A 25,057-nucleotide genomic window follows, 5' to 3' on the forward strand; every position below is an offset into this window, starting at 1 on the left:
TTTCCCAGCGGTTTTGTCAGTGCGCTTTTGTTGAGCGCACATTTGTCGATGAACCGTAGGATGTATGTGGAGGCTTGGAGAGGGTGAAAAACAGGCTTTCTGGAAGGTTGGAAATTGCCTCCAGAGGGCCTCCAGAGCCTGGGGAAGCCATTTTCGCCGTCCCGGAGTCTCGAGAAAAGCCTCCGGAGCCTAGGGAGGGCAAAAATGCCCTGCCTCCCACCATGGTGCTGGGGGGCAACTAGGCCACACCCGCCATGGCCATGGCTACCCAGCAACTAGGCAGAGAACGAACCCCTGACATGGTGACTATGCTAGCTACTGCCAGATTGTTCCCTGATATCCGCTGGTTTCTCCAACATCCTTAACTAATTAAGTTGCAAGCTAGTAGCATACGAAGTGCTGCATTTGGCTAGTTTTAGCTGGCTCAGGTGATTTTTTGTTGTTGTTGTTGATGTTAATGGTTTAAAGTATTGTGTAAATCCAATCTATTCGAATCGTATATGGTTCAGGTAATGTTCAACGGATTACTTTAAAAAAAAAAAAGCCCATGTTAAATTGATTGTACAAACTCAGCCACTTGGGCAAAGAGCCAGAGCAATTTGAGATATTTCTATGCTTAACATCTACAATGAAAAATTATATACTCTGTGCCTGTGTGTATGTGTATGTGTGTGTGAGAGAGAGAGAGAGAGAGAGGGAGGGAGGGAGGGAGGGAGGGAGAGAGGGGTGGGTGGGAGACTGGTGCATTTTGAAGAGCAAAATTGTTTAGCTCATAGTCACATCCTTCAAATGAAGATATAGCAGTGATCTTAAGAGCTATATTCTTCCATAGAGAGTGATGTTACAGAAATACAGTTAGTTGCCACAGTCCGAGGTGAGCTTATAGACGTAGGACAATTTAAAGTCCCTTGCAGAAATAGACCCAGTGCAGTGGTGGGATTCAAATAATTTAACAATTGTTTCTCTACTCTAATGACCAGCTGGGTAGGCAGGGCTCGGTGATCATGTGACAAGGTGGGCATGGTCAACTCAATGTCACTCATATTGATGGGCACAGGTTCTTCCTCCTGCCTCCCAAGGTTATTCTCACAGCCCATTACACATATTGATCTCAGTACGATCAAAGTGTTCAGCTATAGATTACTGATAAATAACAAGAAAGTAGAGTTGATGGATGATCAATAGGTGAGCTGACCTCAGATAAGTGGAGATCACTTGAGTTTGTGCCTCTGAGAGCCTCAGAGGAAATGTAATGGTGATAGAGTGGAAGACAAGGACAAAACTATATATTTCTTAGAGAAGCAGAAACTCCTTCAGATGAAAAACAAAACAAAACAAAACAAAACATTTACCAATCGGCAATTCCTCCATTAAGGGCTAATCAAAACTCCAATGCAACATGCTCATCTTCTCCAAGCATTTATCCAAGCTAAATAGTATGCAATTCTGGACACTGAGAACAAGAAAAGTATCCCAAAATTAACTTACAGAAGTAATTGCAAAGGGATGTAGTGGCTCAGTAGCTAAGACGCTGAGGTTGTCAATCAGAAAGTCTGGCAGTTTGGTGGTTCGAATCCCTAGCAACTGAATAATAGACTAAGCTCTCATTACTTCTCCGAGCTTCTGCCAACCTAGCAGTTCGAAAGCACATAAAAAATGCAAGTAGAAAAATAGGATCCACCTTTGGTGGGAAGGTAACAGTGTTCCATGTGCCTTTGGCATTTAGTCATGCCAGCCACATGACCACGGAGACGTCTTCAGACAGTGCTGGCTCTTTGGCTTTGAAATGGAGATGAGCAGCGCCCCCTAGAGTTGGGAACGACTAGCTCATATGCACAAGGGTAACTTTTGACATACAACAGTTTTTTTGCCTTATTTTATTTTTAAATGTCAATATGGCCCATGTACGTATATTCTCAAGTCAAGTCAATGTTTATTACAGTCAAAGACCAGAACAAATTAAAAACACTCAAGGAATATCCAGGAATATTAAAGACTTCACTTGACTATGCACTCAGGGATAAAGGTATCTCTGGATAAAGTGACCTCTGAATTTTTAACCAAACTATCATGAAAAAATGTATAATCTGTGGATTACTCACAGACAAGCCAACTGTGAAAATTAAAACATACAAACAATTCAAGACTTGACTATTTGTAAAGGTAAAGGTTCCTCCGCACATGCCTGCTAATCATTTCCAGCACTAGGGGGCAGTGCTCATCTCTGTTTCAAAGGCGAAGAGCCAGCACTGTCCGAAGACGTCTCCGTGGTCATGTGGCCAGCATGATTAAACACCGATGCACATGGAATCCTGTTACCTTCACATAAAAGATGGTTCGTATTTTTCTACTTGCATTTTTACGTACTTTCAAACTGCTAGGTTTGGCCAAAACTTGAACAAGGAACGGGAGCTCACTCCATTAGTCAGGATTCAAACCGCTGAACTGCCAGCCTTCTGATTGACAAACTCAGCATCTTGGCCACTGAGCCATCCCATCCCTGTGACTGTGACTATTTGTAGGTAGTGCATATTTCACGATCGTTTGGTTAAAAACTCGGGGGTTCTCTTATCCACATATGGGCTTCTATCTGAGCATATACGGTATAATTTTAATTTTTTTTGCAAAGTCGGCCTTTCTCAGATGGATGTGTTTGAAAATAAGAAACGGAAGAGGCCAAATGAGATTTGTATTTGTCCTGTGCTGCAAAATATTCTCATCTTGTAGAAGAGATTAAGAAAAGTCCACCTTATCTCAGGGCTGATGAAAATGGACTTTGTGAAGTACCCCGGCGCTTAATCTCACTTAGACACAAGCATTTGCATGATAGGAAAAATAAAAATGATGGAATCCGAGTTCAAGATGCAAGGAAGAAAAAGGTATTTTTTTAAAAAAGAAGGAGGAGAATTTGAGAGATATTTGGCTTTTCGGTTTCTTATCAGCTTCTTGAGGCTATCTGGTCCTTTCTTTTGTGCTGAAGCAACTAATCACTCCCAACCACTTTTGTCTGGTCCAAATGAGATTTCCCATTCCTTCTGTGCCCCAGTTAATCTCTTAAATCCTGGCCATTGTTTGATAGTTAATTACCTGTCTACTCCCATAACACAACTCTGTGGCTCAGGTAAAGGGAAGGAAACTCTGAAATCCTACTCACTTGCTGGAAGTTTCCAGAGAAATTGGGAGAGAAAGGTTGGATTTGGGGTGTCTGCCAATCTTCTGGAGAAGTTTCTCCCAAGCTTTTCCTAGTTAGATGTGTTCTGCCTAGACCTTTTTTTAAAAAAAAATGTTTGTCAAACATGTACAAGCTAACAGGTATAAATATAAACATGGACATGAACAAAGGAAATGAGTACAAATAAATGGGGAGAGTAGGATTCGGACGGTAGGCACGCTGGTGTGCTTATTCATGCCCCCTTTATGGACCTCTTAGAAATGGGGTGGGGTCCATACTAGACAGTTTAAGGTTGAAGCTGTGAGGGGTTTGGGGATGTAACAACGGAGTCAGGTAGAGCATTCCAGGCGTTGGCCACTCTGTTGCTGAAGTCGCATTTTCTGCAATCGAGTTTGGAGCGGTTTGCCATGAGTTTGTATCTATTGTTTGCCCACATATTATTGAGGTTGAAGCTGAAGAAGTTGTTAACAGGTAGGATGTTGTAGCAGGCAATTTTGTGTACTACACTTAGGTCAGACCATAGGTGGCACAATTCCAGGTTGTCAAGCCTAAAATTTTGAGCCTGGTGTCATAAGGGATTCTGTTGTGAGCAGAGGGGTGGAAGACTCTTCTCGTGAAATGCCTCTGGATTCGTTCAATTGTATTAATGTCCGATAAACAGTGTGGATTCCAGGCAGACGAGCTGTATTCGAGGACTGGTCTGGCAAAGGTTTTGTATGCCCTAGTTAGCAGTACAGTGTTACCGGAGAAGAAGCTTTGCAAAATTAGGTTAACAACTCTTAATGCCTTTCTGGCAATGCTGTTACAGTGAGCTCTGGGGCGTAGATCATTTGAGATGAGTACTCCTAGGTCCTATCTATCTCCGTAGATAGTAGATCTTTGTTGTTGCCATTGTTGTTCCCATGAGCCTCTTCCTCTTCTGATTTCCTCTTTGAATTGAGCATCCAAAAGTTGCTTAGCAAATCTGCCACTTAGCAACATAAACTTTGACCTCCCTTGTGGTTGTAACTCAAGGACTATTGTATTGGGTACTCCAGGCATTGACGGGGAAGAACCTGATGGTGTGAATTCATCAATCCAGGTCGTGAAATAAAGCAGTCCAGCCCTTGACAGCCCATCAGCCCTTGTCCCAGCAGCACAACAATCCTGCATCGGTAAATCTAACGTGGGAAATGATTTCTTCAGATACGAAGCTGTGCTGCAATTTTGTTTGAGCAGGAAAAAGAACTACTTCAATAAAAAAAAAAACTAACAAGAAAGATGGGTAAATTTCCTTTTTGCCCTTGCAGTCCATTCTTTGTCAGAGGAAACAGACCTGAGGGACGCCGAAGAGTCTTTCCAAGTTGTGGCTAGTTTGTGAGGTTGTCTGTTTTTATCAAATGCACTTGGCGGCTGCCTCCAGAGGGCGGAGTTGTCACTGGTAATCTGTCACCAGCATCTGGCGAGAGAGTCAGCGGCAACTGCATTTTCTTCAGTAACTGGTAGGATATCAGGAACAATAGATTTGGGTTTCGCGATAAAGCACAGGAGATGACCCAGAATCTTGACGTAAATATTCCTATGCCTTTGAAGCTGCAAGGACATTCTGCCAATCAAAGCACAGAAGAATGGGCTATTTGGATGGGATGAGTTTCCAATACCAGAGGGCTGGGGTATAACAAACTTTTATAATCCACCCTTTTGGGAAAATATGAGCCAGAGTGAAGTATCTAGAGCAGCTGAAAGTTCTTCCATCAGTGTATCTCAACCTTGGCAACTGTGTGGACTCCCAAAAATTCCCCGGCTAGTGTGCTTTAAAATGTGTGGACTTCAACTTCCAGAATTCCCTAACCAGCATGCATCAAGAGAGATGGGCTTCAACTCCCAAGATCCTTCAACTAGCATGCTTTCATGGGTGTGCACTCCCAGAATTCCCTAGCCAGCATGCATCAAGGGAGATGGACTTCAACTCCCAAGATCCTCCAACTAGCATGCTTTCATGGGTGTGTACTCCAGAATTCCCCAGTTAGCATGCTTTAAGATGTGTGGACTTCAACTCCCAGAATTTCCTTCTAGTATGCTTTAAGATGTGTGGACTTCAACTCCCAGAATTGCGTAGCCAGCATGTTTTAAGGGATGTGGACTTCAACTATAGAGCCGAGGTGGCGCAATGGTTAAATGCAGCACTGCAGGCTACTTCAGATGACTGCAGTTCTGCAGTTCGGCTGTTCAAATCTCACCGGCTCAGGGTTGACGCAACCTTCCATCCTTTCGAGGTGGGTAAAATGAGGACCCGGATTGTTGGGGGCAATATGCTGACTCTGTAAACCGCTTAGAGAGGGCTGAAAGCCCTATGAAGTGGTATATAAGTCTAACTGCTATTGCTAACTCCCCAAATTTCCTTCTAGGATATTTTAAGATGTGTGGACTTCAAATCTCCAGATTCCCTAACGAGCAAAGCTGGTTGGAGAAATCTGGAAGTTAACGTGCCAAGTTGAGAAACTGGGGAGTGGCCCTAAATGGCATGGCATTTTTTTTTTAAGATGATAATCTAGGGTTCCACATTTCTCCAAGCAATAAAATGGCTTAGACTTTTCCTCTCCCTAGCAAAATCAGAATTAGATATGATGGAATGGATAAATTGACTTCTTTGATTAGAGAAGAGACATGATCTACGTGGGTTTGGGGGGGATTGGCGAATGCGTCTTATGGACTATAAAAATGAACTTCTGATTTATGCTTTTGGTGATTAGGTAGGAGAGATTATAGAAAGAAGAATAATATGATGTAACTTTAGAGAGAGAGAGAGCGGTTAAAATATATTAGCATTTATAACTGCTGTGAAAATATGAGAAGCCACTATTTTATATTTTTTTCTTTTCTTTCTTTTCTATGAACACTATTTCTTTTCCTGACCTTTTGGTTTATTTTTCTTTCCTCCTTTCCTTTCCTTTCTTTCCCATTTCCTTTTTCTTACTTACTTCTTTCCTTTTTTCCTTTCTTTTCCATCTATTTTTTCCTGATCTTTTGATTTCTTCTTTCTTCTTTCTTTCTTTCTTTCTTTCTTTCTTTCTTTCTTTCTTTCTTTCTTTCTTTCTTTCTTTTTTCTTTCCTCCTTTCCTTTCCTTTCCTTTTCTTTCTTTCCCCTTTCCTTTTACTTCCTTCCTTCTTTCTTAGCAAGGAGGTGTTTTGATCTTTTAGCTTTAACATTGTCTCTTTAGAATGTGGTGGGGTGGGGTTTCTCTCTATGTGCCTGTTGATGACTGATTTGTCTCATTGTTTCCAAGAATTCTCTAGCATTTTTTTTGGAGATGGTCTGTGATTTGAGTCTTATTGCATTTTCTTCTACACATTCAGCCAAGTCCGAACACAATATATTTATGACATTTCTGATGGAATAAATTTCTGTTCCATTAACTAATCAGAGTCACTTATTGTCCATTATTTATACAGCTGATGTTGAAGCTTCGTCATTCGTTTTCTTTAATATAAGAAGAAGACTTTGTATTAATTTGGAATAAGTGAGACACATTTTTTTTTACTGTGTGCCCACATCTTCATGACTGTCTGATCATGTTTCCAATTTTGCCTTAGAGTTACAAGTTAGAAAATACAGCATCAGCCTCAACTGCTGTTTGATGTTTTTCACCATCATTTGCTTTATTAAATATTGATTTTCTGTTGCATTATTAAACTTTTAAGTCCTGAGTATAAATTCCGTTCTTTTATTTTAATCTTGTTTCTCTTGTGTCATTCTTCTTGCCCTTCCTGATCTTTAAATGCATTTCGGTTTGTTTTGTTTTTCTCTCTTCTTTCCCTTCAAGGACAAGTTTTAATTGTAGGAAAAGAAAATTGTCTTTTAAAGATTTCCATTTGTCAGAGAATACATTATTGATAATGATGATAGAAGAGCAAATCCCCTAAAATACTGACATACTTGCCCTTTTTTTAAAATCAACATCCAGATGCATATTTAAACTGATACCTACTACAGACCGTAAATGAAACTTGAAGTGCACTTCCCAGGGACAAACCTGGAATTGTTGTGGCCTGCCTGTGAAAAATGGTTTTAGGTCACTTTTTTTCAGTCCTGTTGTAACGTCAAAAGGCCACTAAATGAACTGTTGACTGGGTGTAGTTGTAAGTTTGTGATGGCGAACCTCTGGCACGCTTGCCCAAAGAAGCACACGAAACTATGTCACCCAGCACGTGTGGCTTTGCCTGTTTGTCTTCCAGGTTTCTGGCACGCTGTCCTTTGTGCATGCAGCAATGCTGAAAACCGGTGTGCACATGCGTGCCAGTCAGCTAATTCGTGGGCCTGCATGAACGCCTTGTACATAGCAATAGCAATAGCAATAGCACTTAGACTTATATACCGCTTCATAGGGCTTTCAGCCCTCTCTAAGCGGTTTACAGAGTCAGCATATCGCCCCCACAGTCTGGGTCCTCATTTCACCCACCTCGGAAGGATGGAAGGCTGAGTCAACCTTGAGCCGGTGAGATTTGAACCGCTGAACTGCAAATAACAGTCAGCTGAAGTGGCCTGCAGTACTTCACCCTAACCACTGCGCCACCTCGGCTCTTGTGTGGTGGCCAGCTGATTGTTGGGCCTGCATGAATACTAGAACCCGGAAGTTTAACTTTTCGGAAGCCCGGGCCCTCTGAGCGCACTCAGTGCTGAAAAGGTTCACCATTTATTTTATTTTATTTATTTATTTATTTGTCTTGTATGCCGCCCACTCCCGGAGGACTCCGGGCGGCTCACAAAAGACAAGGGAAAGGGGGGAACGAGACAAAGACAACATATTTAAAACAAAACCAACATTCACAATTTCTGTGGAGGTAGATGCTTCTCAGCTCCCCCCAGCCTGCTGGAACAGCCGGGACTTGGTGGCTTTGCGGAAGGCAGGGAGGGTAGTAAGGGTCCGGATCTCAACAGGGAGCTCGTTCCAGAGGGCCGGAGCTGCAACAGAGAAGGCTCTCCCCCAGGGAGTCGCCAGCCGACATTGGCTGGCAGATGGAATCCGGAGGAGACCTAACCTGTGCGATCTAATTAGTCTGAGAGAGGTAATCGGCAGGAGGCGGTCTCTCAGGTACATCACTGTTGTAAGTCATTTTTTCACTGCCATTGTTAACCTCAAGTGGTCGTTAAATGAATGTCTGGAAGTGAAGGACCACCTGTCAATCCATCCGAGGGCTACCAGACGTTACAAGCCCAGATGGAGTGAAACCAGTTTCATGGTCTTGAGTTTGGAATAAGCATCTAACTTTTAAGGTTGTAGGCATTAATAACATTCCACACAGAGAGAAAATAATTATACACGCAGCAGCCCCTCTATTTTACAGGCACAAATAAAAGACGTGGCTCATGAATAAAGATGCGTGCCCGTATAAACACAATCCAAAATAATACAGATTAAAAATGGGGATTGCAAAAATATAAATATAACTGCCGCCAGAGAGCTTTTGTATATGCACGCACTCCTGAACGTTGCAGAGCATAGATCCAAATATGTACCACCAATTTGCTGGTGCGTGTGTTCTGTGTGCTTCTGTTTGATCCACAAAAAAGTTGTACAGTAATGAAGAGGTAACTGCAGTGACAAAGCAAGCCGAAATTGGAGAAAGTGGAAGCTGTGCCAAATTGTTCACGCTCCAATTCTAGAAAAAAAAATTAATTTTAGAATTATTTCTTCTTACATTGGAATTCAGGAGGAGTGGAATACATTGAAGGGGAATAATTATAGAATAATAAAGGAACTGAACAGAGAAACCTGCTTACCTCTGAATCTCTGAAATGCTTTTAATCAGACACAGGGCGGGAGACAAGTAGCTTTTCTCCCAAAAGAAGAGGAATCTATATCTTTCGTCATGATTCGGTTGCCACGATGTAAAAGACATGTGGAGACTCGAGAAAGAGTGCAGAGAAGAGCAGCAAAGATGATTAAGGGACTGGAAGCTAAAACAGATGAAGAACGGTTGCAGGAACTGGGTATGTCTAGTTTAATGAAAAGGAGGATTAGCTGAGACATGATAGCAGTCTTACAATATCTCAGGGGCTGCCACAAAGAAGAGGGAGTCAAGCTATTCTCCAAAGCACCTGAGGGTAGGACAAGAAGCAATGGGTGGAAACTAATCAAGGAGAGAAGCAACTTAGAACTAAGGAGAAATTTCCTGACAGTGAGAACCATCAATCAGTGGGACAACTTGCCTCCAGAAGTTGTGAATGCTCCAACACAGGAAGTTTTTAAAGAATATATTGGATGTCCATTTGTCTGAAGTGGTGTAGGGTTTCCTGCCTAAGCAGGGGGTTGGACTAGAAGACCTCCAAGACCCGCTTCCAACTCTATTATTCTCCTCTCCTCTCCCCTCCCCTCCCCTCTATCCTATGTTTGGAAATCTTTGTAAGTTCTGTAAAATCTTGACTCCCCCACATGACTCTTCCTTTCCCTTTCTAAGAAGCTACACAGACCCTTCCTTTCCCCTCCCTTCTCTTCTCTTTTCATCTCTTCTCTTCTCTTCTCACTACTTACCTTACTAAGATGCTACAGAGTCCCTTCCCTTCCTAACATTTTTCTTTATAAGATGTTACACAGTCCTTTCCCTTCCCTTTCTTTTACTTTCCCTCCCCTCCCCCTCCCTTCCATTCTGCTCGCATTCCCTTCCCTTCCCTTCCCACAACACTTCTAAGTTGCTATGCAGTCCCTTTCCTCTCCTTCCTTCCTTCCTTCCTTCTTTCCTCCCTCCTTCTCTCTAATTTTACCCAGATGGTGACGCCTTCTAGATATGCTCATCCATTGGTTACTTTTAGGTATATTATTTCATTGTGTTCTCCCTTCCAGTGGTAGAATCTGTCTGAAATGGTCCATTTTGCTCCTTCGGCTGCAGGGCTGTATAATTGATGGCCTTGCCATGGATCCAGCCCAGAGTTCATTACTTTTCAAAACGCTCCTTGCCTGTTTTGGCACAAAATTATGGCTGTGTTGGACAAGGGAGGCTAGTGCCTGCTAGGAAGGGATCTTGAACAGAAACGGTGCTTAAACCTCTCGGAAATGTCCTCTCAGAAATAAATACTGAATTGCAAAGGGCAACTTTTTTTTTGGTCTGCAAGTTTTGCTCTGAGGAATCGGGTACATGGATTATTCCAGTAACTCTGGTCCTCTGCTAGTGGCTTTATTGTGGAAGGGACAAAGCAAGGGAGGTGGGAACCATTGCTACACATAGTCCTCAACTTGCAACCATTTGTTTTAGTGACCGTGAAGTTGCAACGGCACTGAAAAATGTGGGTTATGAGCATTTTCCACACTCACAACTGTTTCAGCTTCACTGTGGTTATATGATCAAAATTTGAACGCTTGGCAAATGGCATGTACAGTGTATGTATGTATGTATGTATGTATGTATGTATGTATGTATGTATGTATGTATGAATGAAATGTATTGGTTGCCCATCTTACCACAGAGTAAGGTAAGCCGTATTTATGATGGTTTGATGATGTAACCACTGGGAAGTGTGCAAACCAGTTGTAAGTAACTTTTTTCAGTGCTGTTGTTGTAACTACTATGGTTGTGAGTCAAGACTCTGCATAGGAAAGGCTTTGGAGGGGTATTTCAATTTGTCAAGGTTTTTTTTAATTTAAAATAAATATTTGAAGCAAAACACTATTTTTTAAAATATTTTTATGAAACAGTTTTTTCTAAAGACTTTTTTTTTTTGCAATTTTCTTCTGTACAACATTTCCACCTCGGTATACATCCATTGTAAATGTACATCTCCCCCCTTATTTCAGTTTCTCTTTGTCTATAAATATGATACTATTATATAAATTCCTTAATTTACAATCCTTCTTTCTATTTATACATGTTTGTTCGTCTCTACCTATCCATTGCTAATTTCTAACTCTTGTGTCTTCTTCATTTAGTCTTACCTTAAGCATTACACCTCTCCTCTAGCCATTTGCACCACTCATTCCATACCATATAAGCGAAACACCAAAGTGCCAGATCAGAGTGGCTACATAATTTATATCTAGATGATAAAAAATATTTTGTATACATGTACACATATACACAAAAAAATCCTCCCCCCCCCCCCCTGGAGTGAATCGACCCACTTCAGTGCTTCATTTGTCTGGATAGAAAACCTTGCTTCCAGTTGAATAAATGTGGAGCCAAAAATTGAAATGACACTGTAAATCGGATTAGAGCCAATCCTCCCATCCTTGGATTATGCTTTCATTTCAGAGTGTTTCTATCTTTCTCGTACTCCAATGGCAAGGATTAGAAACAAAATGCTGGAAAAGAGAGTTGGGGATGCTTTATAGGAAGGGTGTCCAACCTTGGTGACTTGAAGTCCACAGGTCTTAAAATTGCCAACATTTGGCACCCATACTTTATAGTCTGCCTTGTACACCATCTATAAAATTACAGAGTAATAGAGTAATGGAAGCAGTGTTGGGTTTCAAATTTTTTTAGAACCTCTTCTGTAGGTGTGGCCTGCTTTGTGGGAGTGGCTTGCTGGTCATGTGACCAGGTGGGAGTGGATTGACAGCCATGTGACCAAGTGGGAGTGGCTTGGCAGTCATGTGACTGGGTGGGCTTGGCCATCTTGTAAAATGTGGTGAAACTCACTTAACAACACTCTTGCTTAGCAACCAAAATGTTGGCTCAGAAACTCTGCCATTTGAAGCATGCAAGTCTTAAAGCTGTTGAGTTACAAGACCCTTGCACCCCTAACCCTTCAGAGACCCCCCCAGGGGTGTTCAAACTTGACAGCTTTAAGACTTGTGGAATTCCTTCTCCAGTCATGTTGGCTCAGGAACTCTGGCATTGAAGTGTGCAAGTCTCAAAGCTGTCAAGTTACAAGACCCTTGCACCCCTAACCCTTTAGAAAAAAAACCCAGGGGTGTTCAAACTTGACAGCTTTAAGACTTTAAGGTTTAGATAGGACTCTTAGAGGCGGGCGAGGCGACTGGTGAGCAAGCCAATCAGTCAGCGGCGGGCGGGGCAAGCATGGTGCGGACAGGCAGGGGGAGGGAGCTGGAACCGGTTCAGGGCTGGAAAGCACTGTGAAGCGGTATATAAGTCTAAGTGCTGTTGCTATATTTCAAAGACTGATTTGATAACAGTTAAGGAAGAAAATCATCAAAGTACAGTATTGGTAGATATGCTTTGCCCCTTGGACAGAAGGAGACATTTGGGAAATGGAGAGATGGTAAGTTAGGAAGAGGTGGGGGGGGGCAAAGAGTTATTGTCAAATTCCCAGCTTGCCCTTTCTGGTCTGAAGTTCACTGGTAATATCTTCGGTTTCTAATACATCTTGTTCTCGGGAATGTGCGTTGGCCCACTTCCTCCTCAGACCTTAATTAGTTTCTGTGTGATGACATCTCTGTACAGTATCAGCCAGCCTTGTCCCCCAACCTCAGGAGAGATAAAGGAATCTAATAAAGACGTTTCCAGGTGATGGGCATGACAAGCTTTGTCTTAACAAGAAGCCATGTTCAAAATTTCTCTCTCAACTCCTTCCGTGACATTTCACAAAAGGAATTAACAAAACCACTACCAGCTCCAAAGGCATGTAGGGTGTGATAAAGGCAGAGTATCATCCTCTTGTGATGAAGTAGTGGAACCTGAAGACAGGTGTGCTATGTTTCATCCCCAACTTCGGGTCAGTGCACACCATGGAAAGCAACATGATGAATTGCTCTAAAACAGAGGTGTCAAACTCGATTGCATTGAGGGACGCATCAGGGTTATGCTTGACCTTAGGGGGTCGGGGTGGGTGTGACCACAGTGGGCATGGCCAGCTTGATGTCACTCGTATCAGGGACACCTGTGGTGGCCTAAGTGCTCTGCCAGAAGAAATGGGCTTCCGAGCTCTGTTTTCGGCTGCAACAGCCTCCTGCAAACCTCTGACAGTGAAAATGGGAGCTCCAGAGAGCCACCCGTGGACCACATGGTCTCTGTTTTCACTGGCAGAGGTGCCATGAGCCGGTCCTTCACTGTTTCCACAGTGGCCCTGCGGGCCAGATCTAAGCACCCCATGGGTCGGATTTGGCCGCTGGGTCTTGAATTTGACAGCCCTGCTCTAAAACATATAATAATGAAATCAATTATCCTATGCTTAATGGCTAGCTGAGATCACCCTATGAGTCAAGGGCCTTCCAGAACAGTAGAGTTAAAGGGCAGTATGTTTATTGTGTCAACTCTAAAGCAAACATGGCTGAAGTCTTCTTTGCTGCCTCATAGTTGCCATGAACTCTGAGAGGCAAAAGCAGGAAATAGATAGGCCGGCAATCAGTCAAAACAAAACAAAACTCTTGTGGGAACCAAGGTCATCCCATCAGGTGGCAGTTGAAGGAGGAGGAGAGTGACCAATCAGCTTGCCAGCTACTTTCATTGGACAATGTGACCAGTGACATCTGGAGAGGGAAATATTTGCTTTTTTAATTATGGAAAACTTTTAGAGTAGGTTTTCACTAGCTGTGCCGATACGATGAGTCCAATGGACATGGTCTTTGAAGAATCTACCTGCCTCGGAGTTCTGCGTTTGGTGGATGCATTACTTGGAATGTTGACATATTGCTTCTGGGCTCATCAGGTGACACTGTTGAGGTGTGGCAGATAGTGGGTGAGGTCTGGATGGAGAGAAACAGGTGGACATCAACTCTGGCAAGACTCAGTGGCTTTGTGTTTTGAGTTCTTCTCAATCCAATGACTTCCCATTTTCATTGGGTAGCACTCCTCCATTCTATAACCAGCATACAATTTAGGAACTCCAAGCTCTTTCACAAAGAGCAGGTAGCAGTGTGGTCAGGAGTCCTGCGCAGTGGTGGGATTCAGCCAGTTCACGCCTAGCCGGGAGAACCGGTTGTTAACTTTCCAAGCAGTTCAGAGAACCGGCTGTTGGAAGAAATCTCATTTTGTTTTTTTCTCCACTTTACAGGGCTAATCCTGTAAGGAAGGCAGGAAGGAAACATCCTGGTGTTGTTTCTAGCCTAATCTTTATTGCCCTGCTTACAGAAACTGCCTCTCCGGTTAACCCTTATTCCATTGTAGCAGCAAAGGCGAAGCGCCCATCGACCTGAGTGACGTTGAGTTGCCCTCGCCCACACGGTCACATGACCACTGAGCCACACCTACCCAGCTGGTCATTAGGGCAGAGAACCAGTTGTTAAATTGTTTGAATCCCACCACTGGTGCTGCGGCCAGATTTGTCAGTTGCATCTCACAGTTGGACAGTGGAAATGAGTTTTAGGTGGAGAATAGTCCAGAATGCATCAGCTTGGGAAGACCTTAGTATTTTTTTGTCTTTTAATGATCCCATAATCTCTTGCCTTGGGGTGGAGTTGGGATAACTGAATGGCGCTAAGTGGTTACTGGCCAGATGCCATTCCTGTTGCCATTGTGGAGTTCGGTTCAGATATTTTCTTATCATGCCCAGAGACAGAAGTATCTGCTGCTACCTTGGATCGAACTCACAGCCTTCTGATTGTAAGGTGAGAGTTCCACCTCTACGCCACTGCAGCACACCGTGAGTCCTATACATGTCTTCTGGGGGGGGGGGGGGGCAGGAAAGTCATATTTCCCTAGTGTAAGGAATATTAGAATCAGCCTTCAGTATGGGGATTTTATTAGCTGAACTGGTGACACTCTCTAATGTAGCAGTATTTATAAATATACTTCTAATGTGTGATTAAAACACTTCCCTCCTCACACAGCGATGAATTACAGCAGCTCTTTATCATAAAACATGCATTGAGATGCATGTAAATAATCATATGCTTTCCGGTAGAGAAAGGGAACACAAGGCTATTTGTTTTGAGAAATCGTTGAGACCCATCTCTGCAACATATGACACATCTCATTAGTCCTCATTTGAGGGAGAGCAATTTCTATTATTTATTAATTGACTATTAAGCCTGCAACGTATGTCTCCTTTATTTCAATATCCCGAACCCAGTTCTGCAGATCTACTCGGCGTAGCAGATACACAGTGTTCAGGCATTGCAAACTCTGTGCACAGATTGAAAGGGAGTGGCAATGAAGCTTGTTTTATAACCCTCTGCCCTTGGTAACATTATATAAAACATAGCAGAGTTGAAACAAGAGGAACTAATAGTGGTCCCCACTCAAAAAAATTAAACAATAGGGTTAGGGTTAGGGTTATGTTATGTTATGTTATGTTAGGGTTAGGGTTAGGGCTAGGGCTAGGGCTGGGGCTAGGGCTAGGGTTAGGGTTTGGGGTTAGAGTTAGGTCTGAAATTGTAGAGACCATAACATGTCCCATGGTAGATATGGTATCTGTCTTCTCATAGATCGTCTTGCACCATATCCAAAAACAATGAGAATGTTTGACAGTGCTTATAACCATTTTTTAAAAATTGCAGTTAACAGTGTAGTTAATAGTTGTTTTTACCCGCCAGTGGAGCTGGCAGCAGAAGCAATAGCAATAGCAATAGTTAGACTTATATACCGCTTCATAGGGCATTCAGCCCTCTCTAAGTGGTTTACAGAGTCAGCATATTGCCCCCAACAATCCGGGTCCTCATTTTACCCACCTCGGAAGGATGGAAGGCTGAGTCAACCTTGAGCCTGGTGGGATTTGAACAGCCGAACTGCTGAACTGCAGTCAGCTGAAGTAGCTTGCAGTGCTGAATTTAACCACTGCGCCACCTTGGCTCGGGCAGCAAGGAGGTTGAGGAGGAGCATGGGCCAGTCCTTGAGGTTGGGGAAGACTCAGACGAGGGCTCTGCATTGGAGGCAGAGATGGGGCCGAGGCCGTCTGTCAGTGATCAGGTGCCTATGGAGCTAGACAGCAGTGAGGCAGAGGAACAGCTGGAGCCTGTTCCCAGTGTGCACATGCTCAGAGCTGCCAGAAGAAATCAGGGTAGACTTGGGAGTAAAGTCACAGATGGAAGGTGACTGGCCCCTCCCATTGGAAATAAAAGAGGAGTGAAAGGGGAGGGGGCTTTTGCAGGAAACAATTTGCTTGTTTGTTTGTTAGATTTTTTCATGAGTGTGAAGATCTGTCCGTGAATCTCAGAGACTCTGTGCCCAGTCTTTCCTTGCACAGCACCTCATTTGGGAAATATTTACATGGCAGCTTTCCAAGATAGATAAGGTCTGTAGTTATAAATATACCTTTGAAAGGCTGTTTGCCAGGCCTTGCTGAATGTGAATGAGAGGGATTCACATTTGTTTAATAAAAGGGGTTTTGTCGGGACCAGGACTCTGCCTTGTGCTTTTTGGGGAAGCTTGGGTCAAAACAATAGTATAAAAGAATATGAAGCATGCAATCCTTGCTAATCAACAAATTATATCTCCTATGCGGCTGATATAACCTGCTATGGTCATGAAATGTTGGGCAGTCTCAAATTGAGTTCCCAGATCTCTGATATCACAACAGGTTATAAACCTGAGCTATGTCTATTCATTGCTATCTTTGCAATCTTTCTACCACATAAATTATGTATGTATTTATTTTCTGATCATTTCCACATGATTCTACTTTTTAAAATTATGAATGTATTTGTGCTTCACACACTGCAGGCCAGATGATAAACATGTCAAGATATATTTTGCTAATGAAATTCTCAGACCTCTCTGACAATAGCTTTGGGAATATAGTATCCCTATAGTATAGGAGCAGGACAGTGATTTAAATGTTTTTCTGCTGCTAAATTTAGCTTCGATCACAGTGAGTTGTTCCGTAGCTCAGGGGTCTCCAAACATGGCACCTTTAAAATTTATGGATGGAAAGATTAGAGGTCAAAAGATGATATTATTAAGTATGTTTAAATAATATAGTGGTTGGCACGAGAACATTGAAACACTGAATATTTAAAGACTAAAGGACTATATTTTAATATAAATATGAGGGTGTTGGGGCTCAGTGGCTAAGATGTGAGCTTGTCTATCAGAAAGGTCGGCAGTTTGATGGTTTGAATCCTTAGTGCCATGTAATGAAGTGAGCTCCCAGTACTTGTCCCAGCTTCTGCCAACCTAGCAATTCAAAAGCATGTAAAAATGCAGCAGGTAACACCATTCTGTGTGCCTTCGGTGTTGAGTCATGCTGGCCACATGACCACGGAGATGTCTTCATACAGCGCTGACTCTTCAGCTTTGAAATGGTGATGAGCAACCTTCCCCTAGAGTCGAGAACGACTAGCACATATGTGTGAGAGTAACCTGTTCTTTTCCTTAAACATGTGTATCAACATTAAAATCAGCAATGATGGCCTGACAAGAAGCCAGAGTAGAGGTAGAAATAAGAAATAGGGGGAATATTAGCAAACGTGTGTGTGTGTGTGTGTGTGTGTGTGTTGTATTTGAGCTGATAAATAAATAAAGGGAGACTAGTATAGATCTATTTCAAGCTATTTAGCTCTCATCAGCTAGCCAGACCCTTACTGGGATTTGAACCTGTGCCTGATACTAAATATATATACATATATATGTATACATGTATACATGTATACATGTATACATAGATGCATATACGCATATACACATATACACATATACACATATACATATATACATATACATACATATATATACATATATATACATACATACACACACAATAGAATAAAAGCAATAATTAGAGGAAAAGATTAGAGGTCGAAAGATGGCATTCATTACTATATAAGCTGAAATAATACTGTGATTGGCATTAAAATGGAACATTGAAATATTGAATAATTACCTTAAAATAAGCATGACTAAATGCCAAAGGGGCATGGAACACTGTTCCCTTCCCACCAAAGGTGGTTCCTATTTCTCTACTTGCATTTTTACATGCTTTCGAACTGATAGGTTGGCAAGAAGCTGGGACAAGTAACAGGAACTCACTCTGTTATGCAGCGCTAGGGATTTGAACCGCCGAATTACTGACCTTTCTGATCCGCAAGCTCAGCATCTACAGTATATGCACATATATGTTTAATTTTATCGACCATTTACCTTTTTATTCATGTCAGTAGTTGCTGTAAGGGCCCCAGTATACTGCTTTGCCTGGGGCCCATAATGCTGTTAAAGTGGCCCTGCCTTAAAGTTGCCAAGTTTGGTGAGTCCTGCTACAGCTTTTGTCTCCATGGCATTGCTGTAAGTTCAGTTTGTATTGCTGTAGTTCATCAATCTGAGTGTTTGAAAGTTCCCAAGGAGGAACAAAGAGTAATTATTGTAGCAAGTAAATAAGTAAATAGATGCAGATAGGCCTCTTCAAAAAAATAGATCTGTCTTTCATTGCTCTTTATTCAGTCCCAGCTCCGAAAAAAACAGACCATTGTCTTCTCTTTACAAAACTCTTGTTTTATCTATTGATTGGAGACAATGGAACTCTTGACCTTCCTTTGGGAAACACCCACGCACAATTTGCCACACAGTCAATAGATGACAAATATTTTGTGAGGGCGCCTTTTCCAGTGAGGAGCCAAGGAGCTACTGAGCAAAACTGAAGCATCAGATACAAGGCATTCACACATACTTCTCGGTTCCTCTTCAGGGACTTTGTGTTTGTCCTCTTTCTTGATCTGACAAATGTGTCAACTAACAGTGAAATAAGCAACTTGTTTTGTGCTGCTTCTGTGTAGGGAACATCCCAGTGGAATTCTCCAGTGCTGGGCGAGTTTTGAAGTATGTACTCCCAGTTTAATAAGACTATCATCATCTTCTTCTTTTAATGAACCCATAATCCTTTATGGATGGAGTCTGAGCAGCTGAATAGAACTAGAAGAGAGTTTACTGGCCAGACGCCCTACTTGTTGCCAATGCGGAGTTATATTCGGCAGATATATTCCCAAGGCACCCAGAGAGAGAAATATCTGTCTCTACCTAGGATGGAATTCACAGACTCCTGATTGTGAGGTGAGAACTTCACCTCTAGGCCACCACACTACTCCCCCTGTTTAATAATTGATTTGATTTAATTTGATTTATTGGGATTTGTATGCTGCCCACTCCCAAGGGACTCTGGGCAGCTAATAAGACTATGGCTGCATGATATTGTACTCTTCCTTTACGAAGGTTGTTTGTTACAACCTCCGGCCCAACATTTAGGCTAGTCTTGCCGAGTTGTTGAGTCGCAACACCTACTTCCCCACCCTGACCGCACAGCCTCTTTGGTTGTAGAATTTCTTGTCTCAAAACTTCAGGGGCCGAGTGTGTGAGGTCGAATCAGTCTTCCATCTTGTCTTGTCAATGAGAAGCACGGAGGCCACTGATAACAGTGATTTTCTCTTCCTTGTGCTGAGCCCACATCCTTTGCCGCTTGGGAGAAATATCCTCGGCTAACAATAGACGGGCCGATATTCTCATTGAATTGGTTGGAAAAGATGGATAGAGACAGCCTGTGCGGGAAATGTTCTTTAGATAACACAGCTGAGCACCCAGTGCTTAGAAACAATTCAGTTTGATGATATTGCCTGGAACAATCTGTTGTTTTAGAAGGGAGGCTATCAGCTGTAATGAAACCAGTTTCACGAGACAGGCCTGGTTATCAGAAAGCAAAAAGAAATAAAAGATTAAAAAAATCCAAAACATATAAAGAGCTAAAGGGAGTAAAATCGGAGAGACTCACAACAGATTTTTTTTTTAAATAATAGCTTAGTCCTACCTTGGCAACTTTAAAACTTGTGGACTTCAAGTCCCAGAATTCCCCAGCCAGCTATGCCAGCTGGGGAATTCTGGGAGTTGAAGTCCACAGTTGCCAAGCTGGGGCACCTTTGTTGAACTCATGTTGAGATTCAGATTGTTTGTTCAAATTGGCAAGAATAAACTGCCTTGCCATGATTCCTGTGGAATGCCTGAATGGTCCTTTTCTTAATCCTTTCTCTTCGTTTGCATGGAGTAGAATTTCTACCTACTCAATGTGGCCCATTTTGAATGAAAACAGTTCTCAACGGATTGAAGAAGACTCTTTTATCTCTGCACTTTTTTGGAGATTAGTTCATGGCCAGATGAAGCCAGATGGATTTAAGACATCCGACATGAACAATGTTTGCTCAGCCAGTCAGATGCATCCCCCACTTTCTCCTTCCTGTAGAACTGTAGCAGAAGAAATAGGATTCCTTTCCATCCCCATTGCATTTGATGTCCTGAGCGGGGCTTCCCAAGAGCCTGAAGCAAACTCCTGATCCCAACAAAAAGCCGTTTTGTTAATTGACTGTGAATTCTGCTCATTCATATCCAGCAATGTCTTTCAAGGGAGGATTTACGGTCACAGACCTTATCTGGCTTGGAGAGCTGCCAGGCCGATCTCTGCAAAACGTGTCAAGGAGTCTCGGAGAGTCACGAACCAAGGAAGTGAACTAATGGTCTCCTGCAAACTCCACTCCCCTTTCGCTCCTCTTTTATTTCCTCTGGGAGGGGCCATTCATTGTCCACCTCTGGCCTTACTCCCAAGTCAACCCTTGTTCCTTAGCTGTTCCCTTCATCTGGCAACTCTGCGCATGCACACACTGGGAACAGGCTCCAGCTGTCCGTCTGCCTCACTGATGTCTGACTCCGAAGGCAGCTGATAACTGGCATATGACTCTGGACCCCTCTCTGCTTCTGACACAGAGCCCTCGTACGAGCCTTCTCCAGACTCCAGGACTGCCCCATGTTCCTTCCTAACCTCCTCACTGTCTGAATCTGCCACCAGCTCCACTGACCGCTGGCAGGCCACAACAGAGTCAGGTATTTCTAGGTAAATTTCCATGCCCTAATTAGCAGCACATCTCCCAAGCCTTGGGTCAGACTTTCCACCCATCCCATGCTCTTCGATCCCTTGATATGCTTTGATCTGAACCAGTGGTGGGTTTCAAAATTTTTTGGAACCTACTCTGTGGGTGTGGCCTCCTTTGTGGGAGTGGCTTGTCGGCCATGTGTTTTCTCTCCCTCTCTCTCTCCCTCTCCCTCTCTCTCTCTCTCTCTCTTTCCTTTTGTCTCTCTGTCCCTTTTTTCTTTTCTTTTTTCATCTCTCACTCTTTTTCTTTCTTTTTTCTTTTTTCTTTATTTATTTCTTCCTTTCTTTCTCTTTCTCTCTCTGTGTGAGTCTGTCTGTCTGTCTGTCTGTCTGTGTGTCTGTGTGTGGCTCTTTGTCTCTCCCTCCCTCCCTCCCTCTCTGTCTCTCTATGTGATTCTCTCTCTGTCTCTCTCTCTCTCTGTATCTCTCTCCTCCCTCCCTCTGTGTCTGTGTCTGTGTCTGTCTCTCATTCCCTCTATCCAGTGGTGGGTTTCAAAAAATTTCGGAACCTCTTTTGTAGGTGTGGCCTGCTTTCTGGGTCCACTGGTGGAACCTTTTCTAACCGGTTCGGTAGATTTGACGAACCGGTTCTACCGAATAGGTGCGAACTGGTAGGAACCCACCTCTGATCTGAACCATGTATCACAGGTCTGGAGCGGAAAGTTTTAGAACTTTTCTGTAGACTGCCAGAGGCTGTTGTCTGCTAAGCACCACCTAAAGTTCAATAAACAACTTTGAGAGAAACCAGGATGTGTTGCTATCCTTTTCATAGAGAAGCAAATGAGATCTAAAGAAAGGAAGAAAGAAAATCACGTTCCACTCTGGGGAAATCTCTGCTTTTGTCACTAGAGCAGCTTGCTACATGGCTGCCATGTTTAATCAGCTCCGAGCAAGAGACATGTGGAGAGAACCCAAATTGTAGGGCAGGGAGGAATTCCCCGAAGGGACCACTGGATAGATGGATGGATCGCTTCCACCCATCACCGCTGGAACATTTCCCTTTTCTATTTCCCTGCTATGGTTCAGAGTTCACACTTCTCCCACCTGCTGCTCTTCAGAAGTGGCAGCATATCTTCATAAAACATCTTTGATGTAGCTGGGGCAAGAACATGGCTTGTTTGGAAACCTTTACCTGGTTGATATTTATTAGCACTTATTAGGATGCTTCTGTTCCCCTTGCATTGTAGACATCTTCTATTAATACCTGTTACGTTGCAGGGAAGGCGTTTTAAATAATTCATTTGATTAATTATTCAAGCGTTTTAATTAGCATATAATAACTGTCACTTTAAATCCTAGGCTCCCATGTTTAAATTAAAAGGGTAACTCGTGGCAGGTTTCGCTACTGTCACTCCTGTTCCTTCACCACGTTGGCCCAGTGTCACTGCGCCTTCCTCACGGCTGACACTGATTGATGCAAACCTTTTCAAGTTCCCCATCTCGGCATAGTTTGAATGGAACCAAGCGATGGCTAGTTCATAATAATTAATTGATTATCACAGCTGACATTTCTTCAGCACCTTTTCAAGCAAAGATCAGGGAAGGGAGGAAAGGAAAGCTTAAATAATTTTTGGCACGAAAGCTGGGACCTTAATTCCGTCCTTTTTCTGTGCATCAAAACGGTGTCATCCTTTGGAGTCTTCTCCCGTGCTTTCTGTAATTTGGGTTGAGTTTTTTTTTTTTTAAGAAATCTGTCATGGCCCCATTGGATCCCATTTCGGAGGAGGAGGAGTTGGAACTGGGGCCATCTGTTGTAGACTGTCGGCCACTGTCCCCTCCAGCAGCCAAATCAGAGGAGGAGGAGACGTGGGAATCAAGGTCAGCTTCAAGGCCACCTGAGAGCTCTGAGGAGGTAGTGGGAATGGAACTGTCAGAGAGAGAGAGAGAGAGAGAGAGAGAGAGGGAGGGAGGGAGGGAGAGAGAGAGAGAGAGAGAGAGAGGGAGGGAGGGAGGGAGGGAGGGAGGGAGGGAGGGAGGTGTGTCAGCTAACAGGTCTGTCCGGCAGAGTGATGAATAGTTGTCTGCCACATCTATTCATCTCTGTCCCCTGCCTTTTATCCCCAGAGCTAAGGTAGGGCTTCACTAGCAGCAGTGGCTCTTCCGTCCCAAGGACTGGCCCATAGATTTCCACTGCTCTCCTTTCCTCTTTCTTCTGCATATTTGTGTGTCAGGCACTGGACCCAGCTGATCCTCCTCTTCCTCATCAGCCACCTCCAGACCTGGGGGCCATTGACTGTCCATCTGAGGGCTGATGGAAAGTCCAGGCTCCGCCCCTCCCTCCCTCCCTCCCTCCCTCCCTCCCTCCCTCTCTCTCTCTCTCTCTCTCTCTCTCTCTCTCTCTCTGCCAGCTCCATTCCCTCTCCCCCCTCAGGTTGCCTTGATGCTGACCCTGACTCCCACGCCATCTCCTCCTCGGATTCGGCTGCCGGAGAGGCTGGCTGCCAACAGGTTGCAACAGACAGCACTGCACTGGCTGTCTTCAGGGAAGTTTGGGGTGGAAGTTTAGTGGTTGTTGTAGGGCCATTTGTCGTGGAATTAGCAGTGCAATAAAGGACAACCTGGGTCATAACAAAATCACATGGATGTACAGCAAATTAACCATGAAGGTCACGGTTGCGAGTGTTTTGGGAGAGGATAGCAATCTCCTATCCACATCCTTTGAAGGGCGATTGTGTTTCTCCTGCTGCTGACGGATCGTGTGGGCTGCTGTTCTTTTAAAGTAAATATCCCATTAAGCACAGGACACCTGTAATTATAAGGCAATAAAACAGTTCTTCCCCAACTTCTATTTTCCTTCAGGTGCAAATTGTATCAATTAAGGCTGTAACTCTGAATTGGTTCAATCAGGAAACATAGTTGATTAATGTGGGGACTGTAATCTATGTTGATGAGAGTTCACGACAGAACTGATTTAGTTTTTAAACTACTCTCGGCTACATGAGAGAGAACTGTAAAAATATTGCATTGAAGGTAATCGTTCCGCGCAAGACTCAAAGACAACATTATATCATGGTTAAACTTGGAGGTGTCTTGTATTATTCTGTCCTATCCTGACTGTCACTGGGAGTCCCCGGGGCGAAATAAATTCTGCTGGATAAGGCATGAAACAAGCTGCATTTCTTTTTTCTATCGAAGTACTAGCATCAGCACTTAGACTTACTGTATATACCGCTTCATAGTGCTTTTGCAGCCCTCTCTAAGTGGTTTACAGAGTCAGCCTCTTGCCCCCCAAAATCTGGTTCCTCATTTTACCCATCTCGGAAGGATGGAAGGCTGAATCAACCTTGAGCTGGTAAGAATTGAACTCCTAGCTGTAGGCAAAGTTAGTCTGCAATACTGCATTCTAACCACTGCGCATCAGGGATGGATGGATGGATAGAAGGAAGAGCAATAGCACTTAAATTTATATACCACTTATCGGTGCTTTACAGCCCTCTCTAAGCACTTTACAGAGTCAACCTCTTGCCCCCAACAATCTGGGTCCTCATTTTAAACCACCTCAGAAGGATAGAAGGCTGAATCAACCTTGAGCTGGTAAGAATTGAACTCCTAGCTGTAGGCAAAGTTAGTCTGCAATACTGCATTCTAACCACTGCGCATCAGGGATGGATGGATGGATAGAAGGAAGAGCAATAGCAATAGCACTTAAATTTATATACCGCTTATCAGTGCTTTACAGCCCTCTCTAAGCACTTTACAGAGTCAACCTCTTGCCCCCAACAATCTGGGTCCTCATTTTAAACCACCTCGGAAGGATGGAAGGCTGAGTCAACCTTGGCTCAGTCTGAGTCAAGTAGTTATCACACCAAGATCATTTTGGTTTTGTGTACCCAAATAGCATCACACATACACACCCATGCATACAGAGAAAACGATAGAGGGGGGGAGCTCAACATTTTTAGAAGTGCAACAAATCTTTAGGCAACTCTTACATCTGCAAAATGATCCAAAAATGGTTGAAGATATTTTAAGAGCAGATTTCTTTACAAAAACTTAATGCAATTGACTGAAACAGAATCTTCCACTTCAGAGTTGATGGCCTTCAAAGGTTGCTTGTGGCACTCATGTCAGTTCAAAGCATTAGCTGATGACATCACCATTGCCCTGGGAATGCCCAGTTGGGGGCTCTATTCATGTCCTAGCAGGAGCGAAGGATGAGAGCTTAACCCCACCCC

The 25,057-nt window shown here is 43.3% G+C and overlaps 1 protein-coding gene across 7 annotated transcripts in view; it reads left to right on the forward strand.

Moving 5' to 3' along the window:
• NTM (neurotrimin) overlaps positions 1-25,057 on the forward strand; it is an 821,237-nt gene that overhangs the window by 688,528 nt on the left and 107,652 nt on the right. The window lies entirely within an intron of this gene.

This window comes from Thamnophis sirtalis, unplaced genomic scaffold, assembly GCF_051295495.1.
Source record: "Thamnophis sirtalis isolate CommonGarterSnake01/CBP01778 unplaced genomic scaffold, rThaSir2_p1.2 scaffold_2, whole genome shotgun sequence".
In the NCBI taxonomy this organism is placed as follows: Eukaryota; Metazoa; Chordata; class Lepidosauria; order Squamata; family Natricidae; genus Thamnophis; species Thamnophis sirtalis.